The following is a 19,653-nucleotide window of genomic DNA, read 5'->3' on the forward strand; positions in this document are numbered from 1 at the left end:
GGGGACAACACGCGAGTGAGCGAGACAACAATGTATCAATTTCAGACAAAAGGATATCGATCGATAACGTTCACTGCACGATTACAGTGGAGACTCTACGCCCGTTCGCCTCTGTTCTGTGTTATTTTTGCAGTTTACTGGAATTTTCATATTTGATATTCGCCAAAATTTGGTATAAATTACAACAACCTGACTGGTATTTGGTCTGTACAATTTAAGAGACGCTAACCGATTAAAATGGGTCAATATTAGACCCTGATTCTGCATATGCAAACGCCGTAAGATCGCCATTTTATTGAGGGCAAGAGCAAAAATTCAGCGATCGGAAAAATAAAATGCAACTAAAACAAGTTTCGCCGAGAAATTCAAAAAACTAAAACGACAGCAATTTTGTATATATATCAAGGAAACACCGTGCCACTTTTCACTATAATCAGTTCAGAGTTGAGAAATTTGAACGAGCGAGAGTTGTACGGTCTGTTCAGTACATTAAACGCCATTGTTTTCTATGGGAAATCGAGCAGATTAGACACATCGTAAAATGAAAAATACATCTGAAAAAAACCGTTGGTTTAACTTTTTCATTTCGCTGTTATTTTTTAAATATTTGGTATGACGGATATCATGAAGGGTAACTAAAACTCTATGGTTTTATTTTTTGAGTTTCCTCTTATTTTAATGAAAGGACGAGTTGAAGATCGTTTTGCTGTTTACTGTGTTTTTACTTGATTTTGCATATGTCTGTTATCGCTTACGTATTTTTGGAATTCCCTTGTGAAATTCTTCCCAAAATATTATAATTGTAAGGGCAGCATATACGGGAAATAGGACCTGTTGCTCTTTCATTAATATTTAGATGTGCAGCAAGGAAATACGGCGAAATTTTTTACATGACGCGGGAGGTGAAATTGACTCTCTGAACGCGCACTCCACGTATGTGTGGCGAAAATTCGGGACGCTATTACCGTACAAAATGGGGCGCCTTTGGGCCGTAGTGGATTTTTGAAAGGTTATGCAAATTACCTGTAACATGATAGTTATGTAAACAATGGTGACACTATGGAAACCAAAATGTTCCCTATATCTAGGCTTTCTGAAAACATATAATTTATGGGGGTTCTGAGCTTAACTAAACCACTAGAAAACTGTTGGCTTAAAAAGGTCAATTTCTTGTCTTGGAACTTAATTACTTGTGACAAATGTGATAGTGGAAATCTTGGATAGCTCTTTAAGGATGGCCAGACACAGTGCATCAAAAATAGCTGCAAAAATTGAAGAAGTCATCATATTTTGAACATAAAAGTTCACACAGAGATCATTCCTAGGAACATTTCAACCAAAGCTATCGGACAAATACTTTATAATCATCTAATTGTCAACCAAAAATGGCAAAAATTGTCAAAAAAAGACAAAATTGCAGATTTCATCATAATTTTACTATATCATGATGAAAGAAACCCTGGGAGCCTGTATACAAAAAATCAAAGCTATCAAACAAGTACTATGAAATCTGGAATTTTGTATTTTTAGGGCAATTGCTGCCATTTATTTGTGGTAACAAAATGTAATCTCATAAAGTAATAATTTTCAAGAGATTGTATTTGAATAACCCTTGGGAACCTATATACCAAAAAGCAAAGTTATCAGACAGGAAGCTTTTGAGAAACTCATTTTTTGACCAAAGTGGGAAAAATCTGCCTGAAAATAAAAAATTGCAGATTTTGCCATAGTTTGAATACATGGTATTTAAATAACCCCAGGAACTGGCATACCAAATACCAAAACTTTCACACAAGTTGTTTTTGAGAAACTCATTTTTGGACCAAATGGCAAAAATTGCAGTTTTCATCATAATTTCAATACATCACATTTATTTCATCTGCTGGAACCTATATACCAAATATCAAAGCTATCTGACATGTGGTTTTGAATACGAATATTTGTAAAGATTGTTTTGACCAAAAATGGAAAAAGTTGCCTTAAAAATACGAATATGCAAATTTCACTGTGATTTGAACAAACTTAAGTGAGGTCACCTTAAATGAACTGAATATCAACTTTCAAAGCAATTGGACACGGTTTCAGAGTAGCAGGTAAGTGTTGACAGACGATGGACAGAAAATCAGCCTATTTGATAAGCCCTGCATTGCTGACAGGGGAGCTAAGAAAAAAAATATGATTCTATTGTAAGGTCTAGGAGAAAAATACACTTCTAAAAGTTACCTGCAGCTAATTGAGGTAGACTCCCAGTAAATAAGAGAGTATTGTACTTTGAAATGTCAGCATACTATTAAAAACAAACCAAGCATATTGTATTTAATACAATTCAGTGCAAGTTTTCATTAATTTACTCAAAAATGATAAGTGTGTAAGAACAAATGAATTAAAATCTGTATCGTTAATTTTGCAGAGACTTTTCAATTAAACTTCTGTCAGACATTTTCACTTAATTTTGAAATGTAAGTCAAACATTTGTTAGTGAATGTTTCACATTTTTGAGCAAATATGATTCCTGACACAAGGTTTAGGCCTTACTGCATTTTACAGAAATAAACTAGTTTAAAAGCACAATAGAAAGTAATGAATAGGTACATGAGGTATATGGCACATAATTGTATGTTAAGTTTCTATGCTATATTAAGGCACAGCTAAACTACTAAATTTTAGATAAGTTCTTAATCAGTTCTGCTGACATAGTAAATAAAAAGAATCTTTGAATTATTAAAAATAGAGAGTATAATACATGTTATACATTCTGTTGTACTCCATGAATAATGAAGTTAATGTTCAGTACTCTTGTAATATATATATATATATATATATATATATATATAATATCAGGTTTGGATGGAATCAATAAAATTGACAAATATGTTAGCATATCATGTAGTTACTATTCTGTTTTTTTAGATTTGAATACTGCTTGATTGAGTAAGTTTACATGATTTTGTAAGGCACTGTGTGAAACAGAAACCTTTTTCTGTGTAGTTTCCTACTAATTAAAGGTATATTATTGCTATCTTTTGACCTTTTTCCACCAATATTTGCAGGAGCAGTTTCTACGCCAAAATATGGCGATTTTCAATCCCAAACTTACATTAAGCTTCGTTTTAGAGCACACCCACCTTGTGTAGGTACCTGATGTGCTCAGCTGCACTTCTAAACTTATGCAAAGCCTACTTTTCTCTCTGTGTGCAAGGGAAACTTTAGAATCCATCGCTATTGTAAATCACATTCCACCCATGAGCACTCGTGTGAAAACCAGCCTTGCAAACCAGAAAGCATTGTGATGTAACACTCGAAAAATCATCATTTTCAACTAATTTTTACCACCAATCAGATATTTACTGTCTAAGGTGATCATTTTCTACTGTCTTACAATTTTCTTTTTTTGCTTCAGAAGTTTTGCAAATTTTGTAATTTCCTCTCGCTGCATGCCTCTGTGAACATAAACGTTCAAAGCTCAATTTCACGGATGCTCTTCTGTTTGCAAGACAGGTTTTCAAGTGAATGCTCATTGGTGTAATTGCAGATACGAATGACCGCTTCCCTTGCATAGAGCCAGAAAAGTGGGCTTTGTGTAAGTTTATATTGTATACCTAGGTGAGGTGGGTGCATGTGCTCGAAAACAAAGCTCAATGCAAGTTTGGGATTAAAAATCGGCTGTTTTTGGCTGAGAAACTGCGCGCCGCAAATCCAAGGAGCTGCAAGTGGTTAGGCAGTCAGCCAGGCTGATGGCCGGTAACACAGCCCTGCTACACAGGGTTAGGTGAAAGCCAGCTGTGACTGTATGCATGCTGCTACCACAAGAAAAACTAATTCGGCAAAACCTTGAAGTGACTCATCCTGTACTGTAGTCTCACCCTAATGGTGTGAAACAAAGACAACTACAAGTTACTACATGGGAACAAAAGCGTGCATGGAGTTCAGAAGAGCTTGCTTGTCATATTTGCAGACATTGGCATTGAAAATGAAAAAAAACTCAAAAGATAGCAATAATGTCCCTTTAAATATATGTAAATGTTGTCAAAGCTTTACATAAATGTCTCAAAATGAAATTTAAGTTTTATGTAGTTACTGTTTAAAGTGTTTAATGGCCCTATAGCTGTAACTTTGATTTTCACTATTTTGTTTGGTATATGAACTTTTTTCTCGTGTTCAGTACTAGATGAAGTACATCTGAACCTCAGTATTTATTCTAAAAAACCAGCTTGTTTGCTTGTAAGTACACTGACATCATGTGAAACTGAATCTTAAAGTTCAGAAAAAAATTAATTGGTCAAAAATAGCAATGCAGTCTATTTTTCTACTATTTCGTCTAGGGCTCGGCCAAAATGGTTGACAGTGCAGCAAAGAAACTTAGATGATATACAAAATTAAAATAGTAAAAAGATCAACAAACGTTACAGCTATACTGTCTCTGAAATAAAGAACTGGATAAAGCTAATTTATAACTACACAGAAAAGACATTGCCTTAACTTTCTGGATCTTGCTGCTTTAACTTTCTTGATCTTATTGCAGAAAGCATATTTCCAATTGATTAATTGATCATAGCTTCCGTCAGCGATTCAGGTTGTTGTGCATTTGCCTGTGTGAAAGCTGGAATACATAAATGAATAAAAGAAGTTAAACATTAAATTATGAGAAAACTCAACCACTTATTTAAAGGTACAAAGTAGCCCTATTTAGACCTTGTGTTATCAAGAAACACATGAAAAACTCACTTAAATATAGCTGCAAAGCAGTGATGACCATGTTTCGAGACATCTCAGTACACAGGGGCAGTAGAGAAATAGATATGCAAAACGATGGAAGACTCTGGTAGTATTTGTGAAATTGAGGTCAAAGGTCATAGAGGTGATGTGACATTTTGTCAAAAAAATTAAATGCCAAAGTTATCCCTTTATACAAAAATTCACACCTCCAGCTTTATTGGCTTGCCTTAAATTAGATATGTGCATAATTAATGAGGTACAGGATGTGGCATCATAATTGTCTCCCATCATACCAAATATTAAGGGTGTAGTACTTGGGGTTACTGAGTTATCAACAAATATGTATATTTGAAGTCAAAGGTCATCAAGGTCATGTGAAATTCTGTCAATAACATTGTATCCCATAGTTATCTCTATATACCAAAAATCAGACCTCTAGCTCTGTTGGCTTGCTCAGAATTAGATATGTGCATAATAAATGAGGTAAGACAGTCGTTGGTCATGTGACATTTTGTCAAAAAGTTCAAAGCATCCCTAAAATTTTGGTGTGAAATTTGGTCCCTTACTGGTCATTGTTCAATAGACACTAGCCCTCTCAGGTTCAAACATGGGCCAGAATAAGCACTAGCCATAGCTTAGCTGCATAGGTATAGAGCAGGTCAAAGGTCATAGAAAAATCAGAAAAATAATACTTTAAAAATCTTTTTCTCAAAAATGACAGGGCGCATGACCTTCATATTTGGCTTGAATGAACTTGCCCCTATTGTCTAAAATGCTATGGAAACCAAATTTTGATTTATGATTTTTTATACAAATGAAGTCAATTTTAAAGTTTAAATTCAAAAAGGCCCCCAGGTCCTGACCAATTTTATGGTCACATGATCAAAAAATTACTTGTGAGGTGCTTTACCCATGTGCCAAATTTGAAGTCTCTAGGTACAGCGATGTTCTCATGGCAGTTGCATTTAGAGGACAGAAGCAGAAAAAGAAAAGGAATAATAATAATTATAAACATAGGGCCAAAGTCCCTGAAGCCACTATAGACATGGATACAAAATGAAGTATTTCCTCACTGTATGAAATTATCTCACTAAGGTCAAATATTAAAGCTGTCTGACCAGCAGTTTTTGCATATTTTCAACAATATCAAAATATTAAAAAAGTGGTTTCTCAAAATCATATTTTCTCATCTACACAACAAATCAGTAAGTACTGCGGTTCTCAAGATATTTGAGTGGACGGACGCCTCACAAATGGACATACATACATACATACAGACTGACAACGGACGGATACCTATCCCAATAGCTTAGAACTATAGTCTAGACTATACTCTATGGTAGCTAATAATAATAATAATAACTGCACGATTACTTGAGGGTTTAGGACCTGTGGTCTTGAAACCCTAAATAAAGTCATTCATGTACAAAGTGGATGATATGGTATGCTGTGACACCTAGCAAAAATAACTCTGCTGAATTCAAACCGATGATTTCCTTTGTGACCTCCAGACAAACAGAATTTTCATTCCTACTGGCTTAAATATGATAAATAATTATTCAGAAGAGAATGTGAAAGCTGCCGCCCTTATATCTGTACGAAATACACTGCAAATTAAAATTTCAGTAAAAAAAAAAAATTGTGTGAGGTCTGAAGTTGTGTAACAGAGTATGTTCATACATGCATGGTGAAACTTGGCTTTTTCAGTAAAATGTTTCACGGAATATAAATTCTTATGTTGCTGTACACTGAGATTAGGTTTGTATGCTTGTATTCCCTTCAGGGTGGAAGTTGTGGGTTTATCAAACAAAAATAATTATACAGGCTATGTTGATAAGCAAAATAGTTGGCATGCAAGCATGCTAGAGGACACAGAACACAAAACTATACTTGATACATAAAACCAGAATACTGAATTAAATTGAGGAAAGATCCTATTGAACCGCATTATCATTATTGGCAAACTGCGATGTAAATCATGTAAATAAAATAACATTTTAAATTCCCAACGTACCTTCTATGGATGATATAATGTCAGGATCAACGACCTCCTTTCCGTTTTCCCCTTCACTTTTATGTCCACTAATTCTTCTTCGGTATAAAACAGACGGACCAGGAATCTTGCACATGCTGTTGGTGATTTCTGTTTCGCCTTCTTCACAACAAGTGTTACAAATTTTGATGGTACATGAACGTCATCTCCTGGAGTCAGCTGCACGTACTGGAAAGTTTCAAAATGATACAACGGAAACTAATAAATATGAGCGTGTACAAATGCCATCTCTCAGTGTCAAAACCTTATCCCGGTTATCCCATGATGCAATGCTTTGGCTGTGTCAAACGCTGTTATACTGTACACATGCAAACCATCAAAAACATACTGATCTTGCCTTGTACAATGTATTTTTCTACAAAAATGACACAAATATGCAATGCCTTAGAGATGTCGCGTGGATTATTTTATATTCACCGGCAACAAATAAAACATAGGTCGGAGTTTACCTTGCCATAGTGTTCTGAGTAACATACCCTGTGTACACCCCTTGGTGGAAACATTCTGTGAGTAACATACACTTTGTATTCCCTGACATGCACTACATCATGAAACCAGTAAAAGAACTACATGTATAGGAGGATGCAAGAATATGATTACAGTATTCCTATTCTATTTGTCCTGTTACCTTACCCTTTTCTTTCTTATGTGGATTTAGTCTCAATATTGAATTAACAAATGCCAAGTACTGAAGTCTACAGCACTGTTATGTTCGTAATAATGTACTTTCATTTGTAAGAGACAATGGGACTGTGTTCTTCCCAGGAGTATCTAAAAACAGAGAGACTTATTCACAGAATCATGACACTAATTATTATGATAATGAGTGTCTATCACTCTCATAAAATTGAATAATGGGGTCTCTGTGTTGTAATTGCTGTGATGAGAACACTGTACAAATTTCATTGGTTAACCGTATCATTAGATCAAGCTACACCATGTCATCGGTACAGTTGAGTTCTATCTCTGTGATTGATAGTGAAAGTGGATACACACCTTCTGAATTGCTGCCATATCTTTGCTAATTTTCCCTGGTTTTGGTGGAGTAGCACATTTGACTGTTTCATTTGAAACACCTGTTGAAAAATCAATATCAATAAGAGATTAAATGTGGATATATATATATATATATATATATATATATATATATATATATATATATATATATATATATATATATATATATATATATATATTTACTATAAGATAGATTGGCATGTTTGCGACATAGTTTTACTACAATTTACCTATATTTCTGTACAATTTACTTTGGAAATTTCAGAACCAAGTAAAAGACTGTGATTATATACTTGTAATGAAATTTGATCGGCGATTTCACAACATTTCCCAACTAGCTGTACATTCCATCACGTCGCAGTACACATCATACTTGCATGCGGTGCAGGTGGCACTAACTTTAGCAGAATAGTTTATCATAGAAGGGCATGTGTTTATCATGGCACTTTATTTACAAATGACAATTTGACCAGAATTGCAAGTATGGATTCCAAGTTTGTGCTGTATTTACAATAATGTTTACATGTTTTTTTGTAGGGTTTCCTGTACAAGACCCAGAAACAAGCAAGAGCATGACTGTAAGGGCGATTTGACTGAGTGCTATATTTGATGCCCCAGCTAGGTGTATGTTCATGGAATGTAACCAGTTTAACGGTATGTTTGGTTGCCCTTACTGCTTGTCGCCAGGGGAAACTGTTAAGACTAGTGTCCGAGGTCACACGCATGCCTATCCATTTCATAGAGACAATCCTGTGACAGGACATGGAGAAGAGAGGACTCACCAGTCAACAATTGTATTTGCCCTGGAAGCTGCCAACAATAGGAAAACTGGCAAATTGTCTCCAGTCATGGGGGTTAAAATAATAAGTTGGTTTTTATTTGTGCCTAAGTTTGATATCATAAAAGGCATGGGGTCTGATTATATGCATTGTGTATGCCTTGGCATAATGAAAATGCTACTGACACTGTGGACTGACAAAACACAAAGAAGAGCCATAAATATTGTATATAGGTAGTAAACTGCACATACTTGACAAAAATCTTCTGAACATAAAGCCACCTTATATGATAACAAGGGCCCCAAGAAGCCTATCCAGTGAGCTTGCCAACTGGAAGGCATCTGAGTTTCGAAGTTTTCTCTTGTATTATTCTGTGCCATTGTTATGGAAACTGTTACCTACTGAATTCTTTCAACATTTCTGATTGTGGAATCCTCTGTACAGAGTCATGTGCATGTCATAAACCTGTATATGTAGCTATGGAAGACAACTGCAAAATCAAGCATGATCTTAAGGCATCCATGGTACAAGATGATGTCACAAATACAGCTTTGAATCACATAATTCCTGTAGATAAAACAGACACAGAACTGATATGTGTTGATGTAAATACAATTTCACAGTGTTGTATTTATGTAGATAACAGATCTGAATGTTGCTTCGTATATTTGTTTCCAAATGATATAGAAAAAGATTGAAATCAAGAAATGCAGTTATGTTGAGGCTAATTTTGCTATTTAGGGGCAAAAACCTTCCCCTCAACAGCTAATCCGACAGCTTTAAAGCTCCATAAGCTGTATCTTTTGGCTATTTTTTTTAGAACTTTTGTTTTGTGGTTTCCCTACAGTTTCTGCATTGAATGCCTAAACCGTGATTTAATGCCAAGTATTCAGTATATCAACACAACCTGTATGAGTATAATCTCAATTATTATTGTTGAAATTATATTCAAGTCCGCACTAGAATTCATTTATAAACAATAAACAATGATCACTACACACATGCAAGCTGTGTTGACAAAACGAATACTCGAAATTTCAGCATGACAAACGGATTAGGGTCAGACACGGTAGTCAATGTACAGAAGCAGAGTACTGAAAACTCGCCACAAGTTACAGCTTATGTCCCTTTAATATTTGGTATACAGGCCCCAAGGCATGACCTCATTCAGATTTGTTCAACTTGAGATAACATGTGCAAATTTGTATTTAAAGGCAATTTTTGTTATTTTTGGTCAAAAAATCTTCAAACCTCTCCTTCCTCAAATCTGCTGGTCAGACAACTTTGATATTCGGTATGTAGGTTCCTAGGCATGACCTTTTTTAGTCCGTCCGTCCGTGCGTGTGTGCGTGCGTCCATCCGTCCGTTCACGCAGATATCTCAGACGTGCACTGGTCAATTTCTTTCAAACTTTGCACAAGGATAGTTCCCTACCCCATACAGATGCACGTCGATTTGATTCACAATGCAATAAAATTTGGCCGTGTCAGAGGACATTTTGGTTTACACCTCCATACACTACCATGTATAAGGCACTTCTCCATAGACTCCCATGTATATAAGTCAGTCCTGCATAGAATCCCATGTATAAGGCCAAGTAAAATAAAAATCTAGTTTCTCATCGTATTCATATTGCAAAAAGGATGCAGTGACACAGTTTTTAGCCCCACGGATAAAGTCCAGGGGGCTTATAGATTGGGTCACGTCCCTCCGTTCACGCAGATATCTCAGATATTTTGACAAAATATCATGTGACCTGGGTGACCTTTGACCTCAAATATACATATTTGTCCATAACTCAGTAACCACAAGTGCTACACCCTTCATATATGGTATGATGGGACACCTTATGACGCCACATATTGTACCTCATTAATTATGTGCATATCTAATTTTGAGCAAGCCAATAGAGCTAGAGGTCTGATTTTTGGTATATAGGCATAACTAAGCAATACAATTTTTGTGACAAAATGTCATGTGACCTGGGTGACCTTTGACCTCAAATATACATATTTGTCCATAACTCAGTAACCACAAGTGCTACACCCTTTATATATGGTATGATGGGACACCTTATGACGCCACATATTGTACCTCATTAATTATGTGCATATCTAATTTTGAACGAGCCAGTAGAGCTAGAGGGCTGATTTTTGGTATATAGGGATAACTAAGCAATACAATTTTTTTGACAAAATGTCACGTGACCTCAATGACCTTTGACCTGAAATATACATATTTGTGCATAACTTAGTGACCACAAGTGCTATGTTCTTTATATTTAGTGGGATGGGAGACCTTATAACAACACACGCTGTACCTCATTAATTATGCACATATCTAATTCTGGGCAAGTGAATAGAGCTAGAGGTCTGATTTTTTGGCATATTGGGATTAATTAGCACTACAATTTTTTTTTCAAAATGTCACGTGACCTCGATGACCTTTGACCTTGATTATACATATATATGCATAACTCAGTAACCACAAGTTCTGTACCCTCCGATTTTGATAGGATATTAGACCTCTAGATGTCCCATCTTGTACCTCATTTATTATGCCCATATGTATTTCTTGGCTGGCCAATACAGCTAGAGGTCTGATCTTTTTTCCTGATTTAGAACCATAACTTAGACATGTCTCATGTGTATCAAATTGGGAACAATGACATAGACCTATGTGCCCATAGATCTCAATATATACACTCCAGTGATACTTCTTAATGACCACATTTCCCTGCCCAATCAAGACTAGTACTCCAGTTATAAGTGGGGACTATGTCATTGTCAATGACTTGTTAGATATATTGTTATATAGCAGAAATATGAAAATTTGTATTTTTAAGGCAATTTCTTTTTTGTCATTTTTGGTCAAAATTTATTTTACCAAAACCGCTTGTCTGACAGCTCTAATATTTGGTATACAGGTTCACAGGGATGAGCAAAATCAAGTATATTCAAATTATGATGAAATCTACAATTTTGCATTTTTGGTTCGATCTATGTGAACTTTGGTCACAACATTTGTTCCTCTGATACATTTAATATTTGACATACTGGTTCTTACTGATGAACTAAATGTGATATGTTGAAATTACTATGAAATCTGCAATTTTGTATTTTTAGGGCAATTTTGGCCAGTTTTCTTTTCTCATAACACTACTCTGATAGCTTTGGTTGTCACGTTTCCTTGTGATGATCTTAATGTCATATGTTCATATTAAAATGAAATTTTAATTGTGTATTTTTGCAGCTATTTAAGGAATAAAAGTTAAAGCTCATTTTGTTGCTTTTGTTATCTTATTAATTGTACCTCAAAATGTACAGTATTAATACTGCTGTATTAACACTGCAAACTCTTGCGTTTTGTCAAAAAAATTGAACCAATATACTCAAGATGATGTTTGGCCGTTAGTTATTGCAGAGTTTATGTGGCACACATATTGTCAAGTTTGGGCGCCTTTAGGAGTCAACCAGTTGAGAAAATTCTAAGTCTGAGGGAGGTGTGGTTGGAGTGTGCTATGATGACTGAAAACAGATTTGGTGGGTTTGTGGTGGGCCAACCAGTTGTGGAAAATTCAGAGTCACAAGGAGGTGGTTTTGTGGTGTACTATTATGCCAGTGATAATTCTGAGTTTCTGTATTGGTGTATTTGGGGTGGGGTTTATAGTGATCTTTTCTGGGCAGGTGTATTTTGGGTGGAGTCGACTACGACAGGTGTGTCTGTGGTGGGATTGCCTAGACACCCCAAACACAGCAGTTTTTGATGTGGTGCCCTTGAAGTGTATGCGGAGTGTATAAAAGGCCAACAGGTGTGTTTGAGATGCCTTTCAGGTGCACCTTGGGTGCACTGGAAGGCCGAATAATTTGGTAAGGGTATGTAAATGGTCAAATGCTCTAGAAACAATCTTTTTTTCTTCCGCTGCCACGGAAACGCCTCGGATTCGAGAAAAAGTCAGATGTTGAATTATGGAAGAGTCACAAATAATGTAGTTTGTATTGACTTTCCCAGCCCGACATTGTAAACTAAGAGTATGTTCTATAAACTGGTTCTGAAAATCGGCAATCGAAACTTTCCCATTATAAAAGTCGGCAATGTTGCTAAAAAAACTAGTGTCAAATTCTGTTACGTGAGACGCAGCCAAATTTACTGCATCGTAACTCTTACCACTTCCAGTTGGTCCATTATGAATATGTCCCAGTTAAAGCGATGAATTTGTTTCTTCGCTTCGATAAAGTGTGTGTGTGCGATGTATGATAGTGAGCATGCGTGCGTGAGTGCTTCACGAACTCTACAACGTGTTGAAAGGTCTCAGTCAGAAAAATGTAACAACTTAGCCGGCTATTGAACCACTCTTTTTTGGGAGTGGAGATTTAGCCGACTGGTTCTGTCTCTGGCCTCTCAGCTAGGCAACTGATGCCGTATGTTGTGGGTTCGAATCCGATTGAAAACTATCCGTATGACATTTCTGTGCTATATATCATAGAAAAAATTTTTTGAAATTATTTTTTATTAAGATATATACGATAAGACAATGGCAATCCTTTCTATTTCAGATGCAATAAAAATACTTGAAACCGGAGAAATTCAAATCAGTGACGGCAAACTCATATTTGGTGAATATGTAGATCCTTTCATATACGTAGACAGTGAGCTAGAAGTGGTTTTCAACATCGGGCCTAAATATGGTTCAAAAGATCCTGCTACATGCGATGAAATGTGTGTCCGTTGGCAACAAAGTCTTCAAAAGTTTACTGATTTAATAGTATTCCGTACCTTAGGTGAAAGTTTCGATGCAATCACTGCTAAAAGTTATGCTGCAAGCCTGGCCGCTCACTCCAAGAATACTACTGGATTTTACAATCCATCTAAAGTGTATCAGAAGCGAGGGAGCGACACACAGACAAAGTATTTTAAATTTCGGTTTAAAAGAGGGATTCACGATTTCGCTACATGTATTGATATGGTTCAAGAAATTGACTGTGCTTTTAAAGCAGTGAGCCCATTGCCAGCCAGAGAAAATCCTGCTATTGTACCTCGTAATATCCAAAAAGGTAGTAAGATAGAATTCTTAGCATTTAAACCGCGCTTAAATAAGCGTACCCTTTCTTTCACTATAGAGAGGTTATTTTGCGCCACGGCTAATAAACCAGAAATTCAAGATGCGGAAGAACTAGTCGACTTAGAAAGATTAGGCGAGATATATAAACAAATAAATGCTGTCAAAAATATTATAGTGGATTTTGATGACCTATCATAGAATAATTATTTTTTTCTTTTTAAAAATTTTTAGGATAGTATATATTATAAAGATTATTATGGATGAGAATATTGATGTTAGGCGCCGCTTACGAAAAGCGTTCGACGGGGCAGTTTTACGAAAAGAATTTCCTGAAGTCAAGTGAGTCGAGGATATCGAAACGCTGGTGGATATCGAAGGTATGACCAAAGAAAGAAAGATGTACTCTGTTTATACAGATATGGAAGTCAAATTATTGGATCCGAAAAACGGTAATACACAAATTCGTACATTGCCTGTTAAATTAAAAGATACATACACAAAAGATGTAAGAGGATCGAGATAAAACAACAATTAATAGAACGCTACGACCATATGCTTGATACAATTGAAGATGTTGAGGGTTCTGGTCTCGTTCTCGAGGAGATACTTAATTTTGAAGTAATTCTAGTAGAAATTTTACTCGGGGCCGGCGCTCCTACGGGAACGGAACGGATTCAACTTCCGGGATGGTTAAAAAATAAACATTGTGTGAGCGATCTTATTCTTCCTTTCGGCAGCGAGAATTGTTTTCAGTATGCCGTCGTTTCAAGTATAAAGTTGGGCGACCCCGAGTTTCGCAAAAAGAAATGTGGTCAGACTAGAAAAAAATGGAATACGTACACTCCATTTATGGTCGATTACTGTTTTGATGGCATACCATTTCCTACATCCGCCAGTGAGACTGTATTCAAGCGCTTCGAGCAACAAAATCCGAACGTTAGACTTCAAGTATTTCAGATCTACGAGAATGATCCCGATCCGTCCGGCATAACTGTGTTATATAGTGGCTGTATCGGAGCCAAGGCGGAGCCAATTCTGAAGGTCCTAGCGGAGCTCATTCCGAAGGTGATAGGAATCAAACAGCAAATATCTTACTGATAGTTGGCGAAGCCCGAAGGAGCCACTTCGTACCAATTACTGCGTTAAATCGCCTTCTTAATTCTCATACTAATCGTAAGAATAAGCACAGGCAGAAGTGTATTTGTATGGTTTGTAAGCGAGGTTTTGCGTCAACAGAAGAATTAGAAATACATCAGGTATACTGTGGAACAGACACTGCTCAGCCAGTTTTTCCTAAGGAAGTGTGTCAATTTGAAGGACATAAGAAGAAGGTGCCCTGCCCCTACGTCGTGTATGCAGATACTGAGGCAATTATTGAGAAGGACACCGGCCGACACATTCCAATTTGTATTTCGTATGTTATGATTGAACGATGGCCAGGCAGCCAGCCGAAAGTTTTTAGTAAAAGAACATTCACAGGTACAGATTGTGTTACAGAATTTCTAAAGGATATGAAGAAAAGGGCTGAGAATTATTCGAAATCGTATTATTGGAAAATAAAAGCGATAAAGATACTTCTAATTACAACAATCCAGACTGTATTGCATGTGGAGATCAAGCCGGATACCGAATAGTGAAGGATCCTACGACTTTTTATTGTGAAAAGTGCCGCCCGTTGAGAACCATTCCTATCTACTTTCACAACCTCAAGGGATACGATGGTTCTTTTATTTTACAAAAAATACATGAAATTAGGGATGAGGCGGAACCAGAGCCAAATATCAAAGCTAAGACGGGTAATGGTGGAATTATGTGTCTTATGAAAACATTTATTTTTAGTGACTCAATTGTTGTCGATGGGGGGAGGGAGAGAAGCAGTGACACGTTTCTTTTCTATAAAGTTTATGGACAGTGCTCAGTTGATGTCTGGGTCGCTCGCGAAGTTGGCAAAGACTGTGCCAGAGGATGGATGGACGGCAGTACCACTTTCGTACCCGGACATTCAGCGGGCGAAAGGTTTCTTCCCCTACGAATATTTAGACTCGGTTGACAGACTAGAAGAGGACCAGCTCCCGGAGAGACACAAATTTTATAGCGAATTAACGGAAGAGGGGATTTCTGAGTCTGATTACGAACATGCATTACGAGTATGGGACGAAGTAGGATGTCGGACGATTCGTGATTATATGGAATTCTATTGTGAGACGGACGTTCTCCTTCTTGCAAATATATTCGAAAATTTCCGTGACACATGTTTAGAAGCATATAAGTTAGATCCGGCCCACTATATGTCAGCGCCCGGCTTGACATGGGATGCTATGTTACTTTACACAGGTAATAAATTTAAACTCATTCAAGATGCTGAGCAGATGAATTTCATTCAGAGGGGAATAAGAGGTGGTATCAGCCAGTGTAATATTCATTATTTACAGACAAATCATCCAGCTTATGCCGGCGCCACAGGAGGGAGTTACGATCCGGAGAAACCGTTAACCGAAATAAAATATCTCGATGCTAATAATCTTTACGGATGGGCAATGAGTCAGGCAATGCCAATGGGCGGACTTCATTGGATGACGATGGAAGAATTGTTAGAATGGTCTGCTCAGAATGGTGGAGCAGGCTTGGATTGGGGACCTGGCGCTAGATTTCCTCCAAGTTTTCTAGAAGTAGACTTAGAATATCCGGCCGAATTACATGAAGAACATTCAGATCTACCACTCGCGCCGCATCACTACGAATTTCCAAGGCAGGGCAGTCGACTGATTACAAGTCTAATGGACAGAGAGAGATACGTCTTACACTACAAGTTGCTTGAATTCTATCTTCAGATGGGAATGCGACTGAAAAAGATTCATCGGGCGCTTGCCTTCGAAGAGGCACCGTGTCTTGCGAAATATATTGACTTTAACACTAAAATGAGGTTAAAGGGGAAGACAGATTTTGAAAGAATTTCTATAAGCTGATGAATAATGCAATGTTCGGCAAGACAATAGTACGAAAGTACAGAGACTTTAAATTTGTTTCGGGCCAGAACCGTTCTGTAGGGGTTCCGATAGTGGCCGTAAAAAGATTCAGAAGTATAATCCAAAGATGAAACATATAACTCTCATAACTTCCGAAGAGGATGGCGATTCCTGCGACAGTGTGCTACTGGAACTGAAAAGGGATCAATATGAATATAAAAAGCCAGTTTTCATTGGCGCGACAGTACTCGGACTTTCTAAGCTGCTTATGTATGAGACGTGTTACAATTACTTTCGAAAGCAGTTCCCTGGAATACGATTAGCCTACATAGATACTGACAGTTTTGTTTAAAGTGCACCTCTTCCTTCCCTGGACGTAACTTTCAATGATATAGTTCGGTAAGGTGTGGAAAAGAATGGTGAGAAGTCTATATATGATACTAGTGGGATGAGCTCCGCCCCCGATTTTCCAAAGATTAATAAAAAGGTGATAGGTTAATTTAAAGATAAGTTGAATGGTGAACCTATTCTTGATTTTGTCGGCATACGGTCAAAAGTGTGTGCTTTTCGGACTCCAACATCGGAGACGAAAAAAATAAAGGATAAAAGATGTTTGTGTTAGAAAACATTTGAACTTTGAAGATTATAAAGATCTGTTTGAAACTGGGAAGGAGCCCGAGCGGGCACAATTTGTACAGTTTGTACGGAAAAAACCTGGAGAAATCCGTAGTGAAAAGCGTAGTAAAATCATGATGGCGCCAAATGATATCAAACGTGTGCAGTTATACAATCCAGACACGGGCGAATGGCTGGCAGAAACATGGCCGATAGGACGGACCTCCCCTTCGGAATAGAAACGGAGTTAAAATAGTAAAGACTTTAATCTACTATTTTCAACAGAGACCTGGGCATCACTAATAACATAAACGTGGGCAAATATATTATCATCCCGGCCTTCGATTCTATTATCATCACGAGAGTCGACACCTTTCACTGAAGTATCCATTTTTATTATTTCAAGCTGTATTCCATCCTTTGTGTTCATTACTCTAAGACCATTTCCATGAAACTCAATATCTTTAAAGCTACGCAGATCAATAAACAGACAGAATTTATTCTTCAAATAATCGACTTCATCTATATCAATTTCACACCAATCTTTATCTTCAGCAAAATACCGTCGTGTTTCTTTCCAAAATTGTCTTGGTAACATCTTCTGAGCATATATTTTATTTGCAATGCCTTCGATTGATACAGACACAGATTCAATGGATGGATTAAAGAAAAGTTCACTATTAAGTTCTGACTGATTCTGATTTTTAGTGAAGAGTATCGCGATACCTCTAATGCTACGTCGTGGTACATTTATATTTTCATTGATAACCGTGGTTGATTCTTTGAATGGGATTGTTCTAAAATAATGTATATGCTCGTAAAGGTAACTTTTCCCACTGTTGTAATAACCAGCAGTATCTCTCGCGAGTACGGGATCAGAAATTGTTTCGTATTCCATTTGAATGTTTTTTAATTTATAATTGGGTGTAACAACATTATTACTAACAAGTAATTGGGAGGCGGGTGCCAACGTAATTTCCCATTCGATATGACTCCCTAACTCTTTTGGATATGCAACCCCATGGCCTGTTATGAGGGGATGATTCAGATGAATAGCATATTTTGTTTTATATGTGTCAAAAAGTAAATTATCATCCACGACGGCGTGATCTGCATTGGCCGCGCCACTTCTCAATTTTCTTAGATTTTCGTTCTGAATTCCGTACAGTGTCATGTTCGTTCTCTCCTTTTTATGTTTGAAGAGATCACGATAACATTCAATAAGGTTATATTTATTCAAATTGAAAAGTGCCTGCCCCTGAAATGTGAGAACCATACGCTCCACCAAATTTTTTTCAAAAAATTTTGTACTACTCGGTTATCTTCATGTCCCGTTACTTCGAGATCAAAAACTAGGTCAAAGTATCTGGAACTAGTACTACTCCGCTTTCTAACTTCGGACATCGTATGATAAGTGTCTGGCCTGGATCTGCCTCACTTGGATTATGAGCAATCACATGATGAGTTCTTTCTGACTTCGTTCCCTTCGGTATTCGGTTGGTGAATTCCGGTAATAATGATCTATCGTACCCCATTTTCGTGTAATGTATATAGTAGTGTAGAAAAAAATTACAGTTAAAAAGAAAAAATAAATCACATCTTTACATAAATATTTCCGTCTGATTGAAAGATAAATCGATTACCTGTGTCGCGAATCAATCGAAGAACCCAATATTCTTGTATATGTTGGACTTCCATTTCATCATTATCTATCTCTTGGAATATATTAATACATAATTTTATTTATTATGACTAATGTTAAACCTGTTAAAAATATCCATAGCTGTTCTCCAACAAATCCGACCACCGATCCTGCTGTCTTTAATAGAAAACTAACAAGGGAGCCGATTAAACCTGGTATTGCAGCAGCACTTTTTGCAGCCAAGGTTTTTAACCATTCGCCAAATTGCTTTACAATTTCTTTCGCTTTTGTATATACTTTGGGCGGGCCTGAACCCCCTGTGTTTGCGCCAGTTCCTGCTGCTCCTCCTCCTCCTTTAGTCACAGCCAGGGCAATTGTTGATATTGTCATTCCAAGGGCAGTCAGTATTGCAGCGATTGTAATACCATTTCGTTTAAATAACTCAGTCAGCTTCAGCCTGAGTGACAATTCTGGATCGGAAATTACATCACAAAGAGACCTAGTCGACGCCAGACTTTCACGTGCCTCACTGATCTTACCATGTTCATATTCAATTCGATCAACAATTTTAGCTTCTCTTGTTATAAGTTCAGCTAGTAGTTTCTCGGCTTTTTCTTTTCCTTGGGTGTCCGTTTCAGGATCCTTTAACTGTTTTTCAACTTCTTTTTTCTCTAGCGTTATTTTCTTTTTTTCATTGTTAAGATTGTCAAGACGCATATTCGCAATCCTTAATTCATCATTAATAGCTCTATATTCGGGGTTTAGATTATTCCATTCATTGATTTTATTTTCAAAAGCTTGTA

General features: G+C 36.9%; 1 long non-coding RNA gene across 1 annotated transcript; it reads right to left on the reverse strand.

The window, feature by feature from the left end:
* Positions 1-1,042: 1,042 nt before the first annotated feature.
* Positions 1,043-7,844, reverse strand: LOC139131093 (uncharacterized). Its single transcript, XR_011552045.1, has 3 exons — positions 7,766-7,844; positions 6,731-6,937; positions 1,043-4,600 (listed from the first exon to the last, which is right to left on the reverse strand). It is a non-coding gene; the product is annotated as an uncharacterized lncRNA (long non-coding RNA).
* Positions 7,845-19,653: the final 11,809 nt, after the last annotated feature.

Source organism: Ptychodera flava, chromosome 4 (assembly GCF_041260155.1).
Source record: "Ptychodera flava strain L36383 chromosome 4, AS_Pfla_20210202, whole genome shotgun sequence".
NCBI lineage: Eukaryota > Metazoa > Hemichordata > Enteropneusta > Ptychoderidae > Ptychodera > Ptychodera flava.